Source organism: Leptopilina boulardi, unplaced genomic scaffold (genome assembly GCF_019393585.1).
Source record: "Leptopilina boulardi isolate dan_hultmark-lab unplaced genomic scaffold, ZJU_Lbou_2.1 LbouV2_325, whole genome shotgun sequence".
Classification (NCBI taxonomy): domain Eukaryota; kingdom Metazoa; phylum Arthropoda; class Insecta; order Hymenoptera; family Figitidae; genus Leptopilina; species Leptopilina boulardi.
The window spans coordinates 5630982-5645101 of record NW_026137891.1 but is presented as its reverse complement, the minus strand read 5'-3'; positions in this window follow the sequence as shown (position 1 = coordinate 5645101).

Below are 14120 nucleotides of genomic sequence, written 5' to 3'. Positions count from 1 at the left end.
TTTATTTTATTCAAATAATCAGTTAATTGACTGTTATCAAATAAATATTTTTTTAAAAATAAATTTATTTAAAGTCGCTTGACCTACTATGGTCATATGAACAGTTTATAGTATTTTACATTTTACATATAATTATAAAATTTATTTTATATATTTTCTTTAATTCAAATAAAAATGATTTGGTTCAAGTAAGTATATTTATTTGGTTCTACTAAATATTAATTTCATAGTAAATTAATCGACCAAATATATAAATAAATAATAATAATAAAAAAATATCTAATTTTTATTCAAATGCATAAAAATTGATATTTTATAAATGAAGCTAAAAATTGTGAAATTGAATTAATATGAAAAACATATTTATTTATTTTTTTATTGATAAAAAAAACTTTATACACTGAAGGAAATAATAAGATAAGAAAAAAGAGTCTGTCTTTTGAAAAACACACGTGTCTGCGGAGGGAATTTTGTATCATATATAAATATGGTTTTAACTTTCGTCCACTTCCTGATCTTGTGTTAAATTGCTTCGCTTTTCATCTATGATCTTAAATGATCAAATGATCCATTCATTCTTCCTGGTTTTCGCAGACGTTTTCTCTTATTTCAATTAAGAATGCTTAGAACATCACTCTTGATATATATACTTTATATAAAACTCCATTTCTGCTTAGCATTCTAGTCCTTCGTCTCAATTTCTTCGAAAGATGCTGTGGTATGGTATAAAGTAGCAAGTTATTTATATACCTGATCTTTTTTTTGTGCAAACAGAAAAGACTGGAAATTAAAAAAAAGTTAAAAAAAAAAATTTTCAATTATTTCTTATTTAAAAAATACTTCAGAATTCATTTAATTTTTACAATAATTTTTCTATGTTTTTTTTATTAATTTTTACAATTTTTTAAAAAATAATTTATTAATTTATTTACAAGTAAATGGACTTACAAATATTTTTTCTTTTTTTTCCATTTATTTTTAATTTTTAAAAATGAATAAAGAAATAAAAAATATTTTCGTAAATTTTTTTTCATGTAAACGATCTTATAAAAAAAGAAAATTTGCCCTTTCGTATATAGGAAAAAATTAAAGAAATTTAAAATATATTACAGAAACATAATTGTTTCTTAAAATAACTAAATAATAAATTAATTAATTTTATTTTGTAAAAAAGAAAATGAAACTTTTTTTTAACTTTCATATATAAACTAATTTGGCATTGAGATGAAATGTAAATTTTTTTCAAAAATTTGTAATTGCAAATTTTTCTTTACATATATAATTGATAATTAATGATTTGATTCAAGAAAGAATAAAATTATAAATATTAAAATTAATTCACAAAGACGGATGATTTTTCTCGAAAGAAAGTATAAAAAAAGGAAGAAAAAAAAATTAAATAAGGTGATATCTTCTAGCACTTGAATATATCGCAGCATCTGAATAAAGCACCTGTGTACACGGATCCATATTATCTCTTGGTTAGGAACGAATACTCTCTTTTGTTATCCGATCGACACACTTTTAGACTATAGATACATATATACATTCCACTATATGTCTTTTGAAATATATATATATATATGGATCATTTAGTTGACACGTTATTTTCATCTAAAGAAATCCTCTTACATATCTAAAGATAAAATTTTATATATATACATATATATAATACATCTCTCCTTATACGTATATATATATATTTTTATCATTTATTTATCTCCTGGTCTATTTTCGATTCTATACAATTATTTATATATTCTCATCTAATTGTATTCCTATTAATATATTGCACCTGTATATGATGACATATACGTATATACACTGACAAAAAAAATCAATCAATGATAAAAAAAATTCTCAATATAAATCACTTTTTAACAGAAAAAAATTTTATTTTATTTCTTTCAAAATTCATTTGTTCAAAAATTGTTATAACAAAAAGAAATTATTCCACTGTATCTTAATTTTCCGTTTTTCTGTTAATTAATCTTCAATTTTTTTTAAACATTTATCGAATTGAGAAAATATATTCGCGATTAATTATAAAACTTGCAAGTGTTGTATATATTTCAATTATACAGTAAAACGCTTCGCTTCGTCAAATATACATTTATCGAAATAATCAAAACTTTTTAATAAAATAATTGCATTAAATAGACGCAATTTTTACATTTATAAATATTATTATAATTAATAATAATAATATAAATAGTATTTATTATTATATATGTATATATTTATACACGCGGAAAAAAGAAATTGCTTATAGACGCTAACTGATGTTTGCTATATCGGATCTATTAAAATTAGTAATCACATAGCTAAATTTTTTACTATGATAACGAAAAAGTTTGCTGCGCTAAACAATATCAATCTTAATTTTTAAAAATTTACTGCCACAGAAAATTTTTTTGACCTCCCAGCAAATTTGTTCGCTTTAGCTGATGTAATTTGATGTGGCAGCAAATATATTTCGCTGCTACAGCAAACTTTTTCAACGCGTGTTATTCAATAAATAAATATACTCTCTAAATCTGAATTAGTAGTTTTCTACTAATGAAAGGGTGCGTATTCGTTTACCAATTGAATTAGTAACAGTTTTGACTAATTTTTAGTAAAAAAGTATACTAATTGCTAGTAGAAAAATACTAATTCATGGAGTAAATCGACTAACTAATTTGAAATAGTAAAAAATACGACTTATTCCATGAATTAGTAGTTTTCTACTAGGAATTAGTAGTTTTTTTTTACTAAAAATTAGTCAAAACTGTTACTAATTCAATTGGTAAACGAATACGCACTCTTTCATTAGTAGATAAACTACTAATTCAGATTTAGAGAGTATTATTAGTAACAGTAACTACTAACAGTATATACAAATTTGAGAACAAATCTAAGAAGGATAAATACATGTTTACTTTAAAAATGATAGTGTGTTATATTGAAAAAGTCTCAATGCAAAAATTGTAGACCATATATTAATATATATGGTTATTAGTATACAGAATTGTATTTTTACCGCCATAAAAGTGAAAAATGTAGGTGTGCAAGTTAAAAATTGAATGGATATATAAAAAAAAAGAAAAAGAAAAAAGGTGAACAGACCTTAAGTCGATGCAGGTTGCGCATTGTGTACCACCTGCTTCCTCTCGTCTTCTCGGGAGTCGAGAGAAAGAGAGAGATCTTTTTTATTATATACCTACTCACTATGTATGTTGCACGTTATATTGAAGTGAGCTCCCACAGAATAAAAATCCTACATTGCGTATATACACCTCAGCCTCCAATATATATACACCAATTCAAAGCCACGCACGTGCCAAGCCGGTGACAACACAACAGGCCACACATATAATTCTTACTCAAGCGCTTTTTTTAATATTGAAACTGTAAAGGCGAATTTTGCTTCATTCCTTTTTTTAATTTTTATTAATTCGAATATAATTAAAGATTGACAAATAGTTTCTTATTTTTTAATATTATTTTATACTACTTTTTATTTAATGAATATTAGTCATTTTTACTAATTTAAAATTTTCTTTATTATAAAAATCTATTTTCTCTAATTCTTGGTTGGAAATTACTATTTGGTTTAGTAATACCGTTGATAAGGTATCCATTGCTATGGTAACCGCTTCCATAGCAACCGTTGCTATGGTAACTATATTGTTATAGTATCCGTTGCCATAGCAACCGTTACTACGGTAACTGTTGCTGTAGTATCCGTTGCCATAGTAACTGTTGGTATGGTACCGGTTGCTATGCTATTAATTACCATAATAACCGTTGCTATGGTAAGTGTTACTATAGTATCCGTTTCCATAACAACCGTTGCTACGGTAGCTGTTGCTATGGTATCCGTTGCCATAGTTACCGTTGCTATGGTAACCGCTTCCATAACAACTGTTGCTATAGTAACGGTTACCACAGTAACCACTATAACTAATAAACAGTCTCATTCCGTAAAGTTCCGATTTCGTGAAAATTTATCAATAATTTCAATAAATGAATTAATTTTTTTCCTTTGGCCAATTAATAAATAATTAATTTCTTCTTTCTTTTTTTTGGTAATAAATGGTAATTTTTGGTAATAAAATAAATATTTTTAAAAAATGTATAAAAATATATGTACCGATATGTGCGCACATGAGAACTAAGAATGTAACACACACTATAACTATATATTTTATGAATGTATAATGACTTCGGAGGCTGCATCAGTCGTGGGAGACAGGTAGCTCACTTCCGGTCGTCGTCGGCTATTGTGAGAACAGAGTCGCCTCACCATCACGAGAATAAAATACAGTGTGTCATATACATAAACTCGTATATACTCTCATTTATATTTTTTTTATATATATGAAAAAACAATATAAAGCAATTATTAAAACAATGTTGAGTCTATATTTTAATAATAGGTATATATAACATACAACTTTATTTTTATCCATATATATATTTTGTTATATATTTCAAAGTGTCTCTTTCATCTCGTTCATCTCGTTTGTTCAAAGATATCATTTTTCTCTAATTATATTTATACACTCTAAAAAAGAAAAAAATTTGTTATCTCTTTTTTCTGTATTGTTTTAATATTTTCTGTATTGTCTGGCATAAAACCTTCCTTTCATGGAAGTTGATTTTTTAGATTAACCGTTTTTTTTAAATCTCTTACTGTACAAATATTTTTTTGTAATAAAATTAAATTTTTTAAATTAAATTTATAAATTTTTATAACTTAAAATAACAAGGAGAAACAAGTTGTAAATTCAGATGTTCATTACATGAACATTTTGCTTCCTCGTAAAGAAAACATTAACATTGAAATAAACATACAAAAATAATATAAACATTTCAATTAAATTTAAAGAATTAATGGAAGTTAAACAATCAAAAATTCATATTTTAACCGAAATTTCTAAATATTAATGAAAAATAATATATAATTTATAATTATTTACAATTATATCGATTTGTTTTAATGCAAGGAACACAATTATTTTATATTTAAACTTGAATTTAAATAAATATAAAATTTTTCAGCTAAAATGTGTATTTTCTATTTTTTAACTTTCATTAATTCTTTAAATTTAAATTAAAACTATACTTTATATATATACTGATCGATTTGTCTTGACGTAAGGAATACGATTTTATCCCAGATAACACAGAAACTTGCAGCAAGCTTGCGGCAAGCTTACCGTGCAGCTTGTCTGAGCTAGCGAAATGTCCAACCCAGGGCAAGCTTGCCGTAAGCTTTCCAGGAAAGGTTGCTGCAATCTTGTCATGAAAGATTGCTGCAAGCATACACTGTAAAAAATTTTGGTAGATTTTCCTATTATTTCTTGTGTAGAATTACCAATTTTTGTAGGTAAAATAATTTTCCCCAAGTATTTTTGTGACTTTACCAAATTTGTTCATTTTTACCCCAATGATTTGGAAAATTTTCCAAAACTTTGGGTAATTACTTAGGAAATTTTTTGGCATATTTTCCAAATAATTTTGGTAGAAACACTAAACAGTTTGTGTATTTTTACCTAAAAATTCTTGGGTATATTTTCCAAATACATTTTGTAAAAATACCAAAAAGATTGTGTATTTTTACCTAAAAATTGTTGGGTTTTTTTCCAAATATATTTTGTAAAAATACCAAGAAGATTGTGTATTTTTACCTAAAAATTCTTTGGTTTTTTTCCCAAATATATTGTGTAAAAATACCAAGATAATTGGGTATTTCTACCTAAAAATTCATGGGTTTTTTTGCTTCCAGAAGATTTTTGGTAAAATTACCCAAGAAATTTTTTACAGTGTACTAAAAGTGATTGCGGCAAGCTTGCCGTGAAAGATTGCTGTAAGCTTGCTACGTAAGGTTGCAGGAGAATTTCAACAAGCTTCTGGAAAGGTTGCTGCAATCTTGCTCTTAACCATCGACTGTTTTTATGAGTTGAAAAACGATTGAAAAACGGCGGGCTTTTTCAAAATGCTTTTAAATAGAAATTTTATGTTTTCTATTTTATTTGTTAATTAATCAATGTTATTATTGTCATATTTTATCAAATTTATTTAAAATATGAAAATACTTATTGAAAAGATGAATAAAATTTTTTAAATGATTAAACATTTGTTAATTTAATAATAATATTTATATATATCTTATTATATACTTACTTTATTTATTATTTTAATTTCTAGTATTAATTGCCGTTATTTTTTCAATATACCATAATTTTTAACTAATTAAATTAATTTTTTATATTTTTTTAAATATTTTTAATTTTTTTTTTGTAATTAATTTTTGAATTTTATATTTTTGGTTTTTTTATTTTATTTATTATTAGGTTTTATTATATTTATTTATTATATTTTCTAAATCCATTAAAACCTGTTAAAGTTATCTTTGTTATATCTAAACAAAAAAGGGATCCACACACACACACATACAACCGGAAAATTGATCAGGATCTCATATACCATGTTTCTATATAGAGAAAAATTTGTTTCCAACACTTTGAAAATTTTTATAAACGAAAGGAGGAAAATGGAAAAACGAATAAATAAAAATAATTTTTACTATTTCAGGGGTAAATTTTACTATTTCTGTAGTAAATTTTACTATTTTCGGAGTAAAAATTAACAGAAATGCGCAGGACAGTTGAGGTTTTATTTTCAAAGTATAGTATAAAAGTTACTTTATTGATTTTTACATTTTTTCTATACTTGAAATTAAATTTCTAAATTATAAATAACAATTTTGTAAATGAAGGTTTATATGAAATTTTTTCTGTCCCTTTATATATACGACGCCAGTGTAGTTTTGCAGATAAAAATTTTCTCTTCTTATAGACTGAGAGTAGATTACAAATTATTGTCTCTATAGTGAGAGAATATTTTTATGCCCTTCGTGTCTCGACTCCCTTTCATCTCAAAAGAGAACGCGATTGGATTACGAATGAAGTGACCACGGCGCCTCTTGCCAACATGTGGGAGTCACGATAATCTCGAGAGTTCTTTTTCTTCTTTTTATATAATATATAATATTGTTGCGTGTAACCTTTGAGATGATTTTTCCTCTGGTCCAGGATCCGGAAGACGCGTATACATATAACCTCTCTCGACGGAAGTATCTTACACAGGTGGTCCCCCCTTCTTACTTTATTCTTGTATGGTTTCTTTTGGTCTCTTATAATATACAGTGCCACGCATATATCCGCATCTCCAGTGCCGTAAATAAAGACTCTTTTATCTCCAATATATATAACTTTAAAAGTAATCTCTTATAATTATATATTTTCAAAAATATAAATATTATATATATAATATATGATTTCTGTATTTTAATTGTTTCTATAAATCTAAATTTCAATATAGGTAATAATTTTTTTTGAAATAAAAAAACTTATTAAGCACAAATGAAATTTATTTGTAACAATTAAATATTTATTTTGCGTTGAGACAAATATAACTTTTCTTTGAGCGTGTATTGCAAAAAGTAAATTATTAGATAGTTTTAAATTTGTATTTGAAAAAAGTGCTATTACTTTGAAAAAAAATTTCATTGATTCAAACAATCTACTTGACTACACTGAAAAAAAAATTTTTTGATTCAAATAATCGATTACTTGATCAAATAAATATTTACTTGAACCAAATAATTTTTATTTAAATCAAATAAATTGTATTTGAACCAATAATTTCTGTATTTGAAACAAATACCATATTTAATTGACTCAAATAATAATTATTTGATACAAATAAATATTTATTTGATAGTAGTCAAGTAATCGAGTATTTGAATCAAATAAATTTTTTTTGCAGTGTATTATCAAATAAATATTTACTTGAACCAAATAATTCTTATTTTAATTAAATAAACTTTATTTGGACCAATATTTTCTGTATTTGAAACAAATATCACTCAAATAATAATTATTTAATACAAATAAATATATTTATTTGATAATAGTACACGGAAAAAAAGATTTACCTGCGGAACAGGGAAATGTTTCACTACAATAGCAAAAATTATACTTGTTTCAGTTAAATTTTTGGCTATTCTAGTGAAATCTTTCACTGTTTCAGGTAAATCTTTTTCTGTACTATAAACTAATAAATTTAATGGTTTTTATACTAAAAAGTTGAATTAAATTTATTTAAAAAAATACAAATAGCGAAAAAAAATGACAACTGTGTTTCAGAATTTGAGGAATTATTTTAATTTTCCAAAATTATACAAAACAGGAAGGAAATATTTCTAATGGCAATATAATAGTTTGAGAGGACAAATTATATAATCCGTGAAAGTGACGGATGATCCTGGCAGAATATAAAAAAAAGAAATGTCTGTTAAACATCTGTCATATCTGTTGCATATTATCCCAAAAAAAAAGAAAAACTGTTTCCATTTTTTCTAAAACCGGAAAGAAATATTTTTCTGTCACCTGCACAGTGGCACGAGTCTATATAATATAAGTTAATCTGAAAAAATTCTAGCATTTCTTATTTTAAAATTTCCTCTTTGAAACCAAAAATTTTTTTGGACAATTTTTCGAATATGTAAATTTTTATTGAATGAAGACGTGTTTGAAGATTAATTCAAAGTCAAATGACCTATTTGAAAGAAGTTTTTTTTATATATACACATATAACTATATATGTATATGTGTACGTCTGCATATAGAACGGATATACGGACAGAAGATAAATACGAGGAAGAAATTACGAAGCTTGCATACAAAAAACGTCTTCAGTTGAACAATAAATACGTGGATCGTGGACACTCACCTGAGTATCAGTCCTCCACGAATGTGGGTTATCCGTTAGAGACAGCGATTGGCAGCAATACAATATCACATCAAGCTGACTAAGATTGTCGTAAAGCTTCTGCTATTCAATCACATTTTTTCAAGACTATATATATCGCATAGGAAACCATATTAGAGGGAGGAAAAAAAATTGTTTATATCCTAATTTTAATGGATAAATTAATAAATGTCTCTTCTATATGAGAATTAATATAATTTTCAAAACTTTTCACGAGCAAAACAAATTTTCACTGCACAGAAAATTAAAAGGCATTAAAATAAGCTGCAACGCTTATTATTTTAATCCAATTTTGCTTATTTTAATACCAAAATATGGATTAAAATAAGCAAAATTGGATTAAAATAATAAGCGTTGCAGATTATTTATTTATTTGAAACACAAAAAAATTTATTACAATTAAATAAAATTTATCTGAATCAAATAAAATTTATTACAATTAAATAAGATTTATTTGAAACAAATATAAAAATATTGTTTATCTCAGAGCCTATAATAACTTTTTATTTGTTTTAAATAAAAAATTTGAATTTAGCACAAATAAAATTTTTAATTCAACCAAATAAAATTTCTTTGAAACAAATAAATATTTATTTATATATATTTTATTAATATTTATTAATATTTATATATTTTATTTATCCCAAAATTATTGTTTCTATTTCTGATCCATTATTTCAATGTTCACTTAAAAAGGTATTTTTTTATTCACGCAGAAAAGAATAAATTAGCTACAGATGCTAACGAATATTTTACTAAAAAAATTAGCAATAACTAAAATTTTTGCTAAAACTGATAAAAAAATTAGCTGTCATATGTGTAAAAAAAATCGATCCTATACAGCAAACTTATTCGCTGTCTCTATAAATATTAACGAGCAAAGTTTGCAGCAAAAAAATCTGAAACTTTTTCTTCTCAATAAATTTTCACAATTATGTTTTCTAAACTTTTCTTAAATATACTCTGAAACTAAGAATTGAATGTACAAAAGAGATTTGTTGGTACCAAATGATTTAATTTATAATACCTTGGTTTCTAAACAATTAAATTTTCTTGTAAAATAATTTTATGACTCTATGAATAGAACCTGGGTATAGTGTCTCTCATATTTCGATAAACACCTCTCTTAGATTTACATCTTTCATTTACAATATTTAGAGATATATTTCTAGTTCGTACTGGTTGCTCTTCGGATTATTTCGCATTTCATAAAATTCCACCACAGGGGGTTTAGAAACAAAACTTGCTTCATGAGTCACAAAATCTTTTATTTTCTTCATAAACTGCCAGATATATTTTCAAAATTACTGAAAAAAATTTCTTTCTTTCAAATAATCTACTGGACTATTAACAAATAAATATATTTACTTGAATCAAATAATTTTTGAAATCAAATAATTGAATTAAATAAACTGTATATTTCTGTATTTGAAATAAAAATTACATTTAATTGACTCAAATACAATAATTATTTAATAGAAATAAATATTTATTTGTTACATCCAAAGAAAAGAATTTGTCTCAGAGAAAAATAAATTTTTATTTGTTTCAAATAAATATTTTTATATTTTTTGCAAACACAGAAAAATGTTGGATAAAATTTGTTGTAGTTAATTTTTATACCGAATTTGGGGTTCTCCTTTTTTTTGGGGGGGGGAATAATTTTTATTTGAATTGAATGTAATAATTCTGTTTATGACAAATAAAATTTGTATTTGAATTAAAATGTTACAAGGCTCTGAAACAAATATAAGTTTATTCAATTTAAATATATTATATTTGTTTTAAATAAAAAATTTCTCTGATTGTATAATATAGTCAAGTAGATGACCTATATTTGTATCAAAAAATTTTTTTTCAGTGTAAAAAAATTGATTCATTCGTTTTCGAAAAATTTCTTCTTTATTTAAAAGAGAACAAAATTTTCTTTATTCTGTAAAATAATCTCTTGTAATATACTGATAAGTGTAAGTGAAATGTAATGAAGGTTTAATGACAAAAATCCGTGGATCACTTAAGATTTAAGTCTCGTTTCATGTTCTTTTTTTTGATAACGAAAAAAAATCATCAGTGGGACATTTTAAATTTTAGTGCGTCTCTCGCAACTCCTTTACTAAATAGTAAAACTGACGTTAGTCTTAAAATAGAAAATTGCAAGAGATATACTCGAAACTCATTAAAAGTATGTTAAAAACAAGTTTTCAAATATATCATTCACTAATTATTATTAATTTTCAAAATATATCATAGAATTTAAGGAGAAATTTTTTTTATTTCCATTTTCTTTAAAGAAAAGAGAAAAAATATATAGATAACGCACGATGCTCTTAATTTAAGAGAAGTGAGAAATTGAGGAAAATCTACTCTTTGTGTATTTTTAGTTTCTTTTTTTTTATTTAGTGAAGCTGCAGTGTCAATATTTCGAATGATATTTAGTGACAGAATGTATAACTAAAAACTGATAAGCGAAACGCGATTAGATCGTGCGCTTATGTTTGCTCCTTAGTCCTCGCCCATATTTGATCAAAGATGATGTCATCATTGGTCCATCCGGTTCGGTTTACTCTCTGATAAAAGGGAAGTTTTTCCATTTTGATCTCCTCTCCAGACTATACAATTCTTAGAATTTTTTTTTAATATCTCGCTTTCTTCAGATTTAGTTTCAAATTCATCTTGAATTATTATATTTTAATATCAAATATATCGCAGTTTAGATTACAAAGAAAAAATTTTTTGACAGTGAAAAAAAATTAATATAACTAAAAATTAATTTTTGTAATTCTCGAAGATTTTTTATTGATAATTTTATAAAAAATTTACTGATTCAGATTTTTATGTTTGTGTTCAAAATCAGTAAAAGATAAAAGAGAAGAAATGAAAAAAGAAGGTTAATGTGATTTGCGCCAATTGTGTGCCCTACCTTCTTGATATTGATCCATGCAAACATCTGGAGGTGCTCGATTTGTCCAGGTAGAGAGAATATTTAACTCTTAACGGTTGAAGTCAACTATGTATTTTCTTTTCAAGTATAATTTTTTTTTCTTTAATCTCTAATGACGGTCAACACCGTTTGTATGTGCAAAAGTTAGGGATAAGGACAAAGAGTCACATTCTCTCATATATATATATATATATATATATATCCCTTTGGATTATTTTTTTCGACGTCTGACCATTATTTTTAAGGTATAGAGAGAAAGAATGAATGGTCCATTCGCATCCTCAGGGTCCATTCGTGTAACAATTAAAATGCATAGGGTACTAAACTCAGGTATATACTAAGTTTGATGTCCTTTTAAAATTAACATAAATGCCTCTGAGATTATATTTATTATTTTATATATACATTTTTATTCGAATCATCCTCCGGAAGCATCTCAAAGGCCTTTTGTATTTAATAAATCATTTTGTCTGCATCAGTTAAAGTCACGTAATTTTTAATAAGTTTGTAAGCAATTCAATTATTAATATTTTCAATAATATTCTTATTATTAATACTTCTAATAATAATAATAATAAATTAAATAAATAATATTAATAATAATAATTTTAATTAATTAACCAAATAATATTAATAATAATATTCAAGTGCACACATATTATTCTCTCTAAATATGAATCAGTGAAAAAGTCACTGGTCTCAAATCAGTCGCTAAATTCTAGCTATTTGAATCAGTGGTTTTCACTGACAGTTAGTGATATTTCACTGGAGAATCAATTACTTTGACTGAAAATCAGTGAAATGTTACTGATTCAAATAGCTATAATTTAGCGACTGATTTGAGACCAGTGACTTTTTCACTGATTCAAATTTAGAGAGTTTATAAACTTCCTGAAATTTTTCTACTGTTCCAGAATTAATTCCACACATTTTTCTCCCAATGAAAAATATACTACTTATAAACAATCGCTATTTAGAACTAAATTGTAAATTTTCTGTATTGTAAAATATTATGTAATTCGTAGCCTGATGGTGTGTTTAGACTTCTCCATTTTTGTTTCAAAGGTTCAGGTGTTCGAATCCCAACCCAACCAAAAATTTCAGTATTATACCAGAGTTAACTACTGGCGCAGTACTGGTTTAGTATTGGCTGCCGAGGCTGGGCAGTCTGTACTGAACCAGTACTGGTATTTTCATTGTATCAGTACTGGTGCAGTACCACCCTTCCAGTACTGGCAAACCAGTACTGAGCCGATATTGAGCCAGTACTGGCTCAAATAGATTTTCTTTTTGATTAATACTAGTTTACAAAAAGTTCTATAGAGTGAACCTGATGAATCTTTTTGTTTAAATATTTTGTTTATAAAAATTTGTTCACTTTGATTTTATTTTTTGAAAATTAAAAGGGTATTTTATTTTGTTCTTTTTGTGGGTAAAATTATTTAAACAAAAAGTTTCCTGAAACCAATTTCAAAACATATTACAAATTTTTTTTATTGTTTTCAGATATGCAATAAACCAAAAAAAAATTTTAAACCATCAAACTAAAAATAAATAAAATTTTTTATTAAAAAAATTAATAATTTTTAAAATAAAAATTTAAAAAAATTTTCTTGACAACACTTGTTAAAAATTAAAAAACAACTTTTATTTTCTTAAAAAAGTTTTTCAAAAATTTATTTTAATGCAAATAATTAAAGTGAATAATAAAATAATTAAATAGCTAATTGTATAATTATATACACTATAATTATTTTATAAACATTTTTATATATATTTTTTTTGATTTTTTAAAATAATAATTTGCAATGTATATATTATACTTAATAAGGAATAAAAATTCTTGGTGTTTTCGATTTTATATATAATAAAATATTAATTAGTTAGTTGGCTGATTTAATTAATATTTAATTTGTGTTGGGTTACTAAAATTTTCACAAACTTTTTCCTAAAAAAAATTATATTACCTGGAGCAGAGATTTCAACTATTGCAGTGAAACTTATCTCTGTTACAGTTAAAGCTTTCTTTTTGTATACAATAAATAACAAAACTACCAGTACTCAGCCAGTACTGAACCAGTAGTGGTTACCAGTACTGGTGCCAACTCTGGCAGCCAATACTGGTAAAATGTTATCATCCCAAAGTTACGCCAACTCTGGCGCCAATACTGGGTGCCAGTACTGCGCCAGTACTGCGCCATTAGTAAATTTTTGATTGGGAACAGTGGTTATAGATTTTTTTTCTAATACGACAAATATAGAAAATTACAGGGAAAAAAAGGAATTGCTTGCAGATGCTATATATATAACTGATATTTGCTGTCGAATAATTTTTATAATAGAAAGAATTACTCCT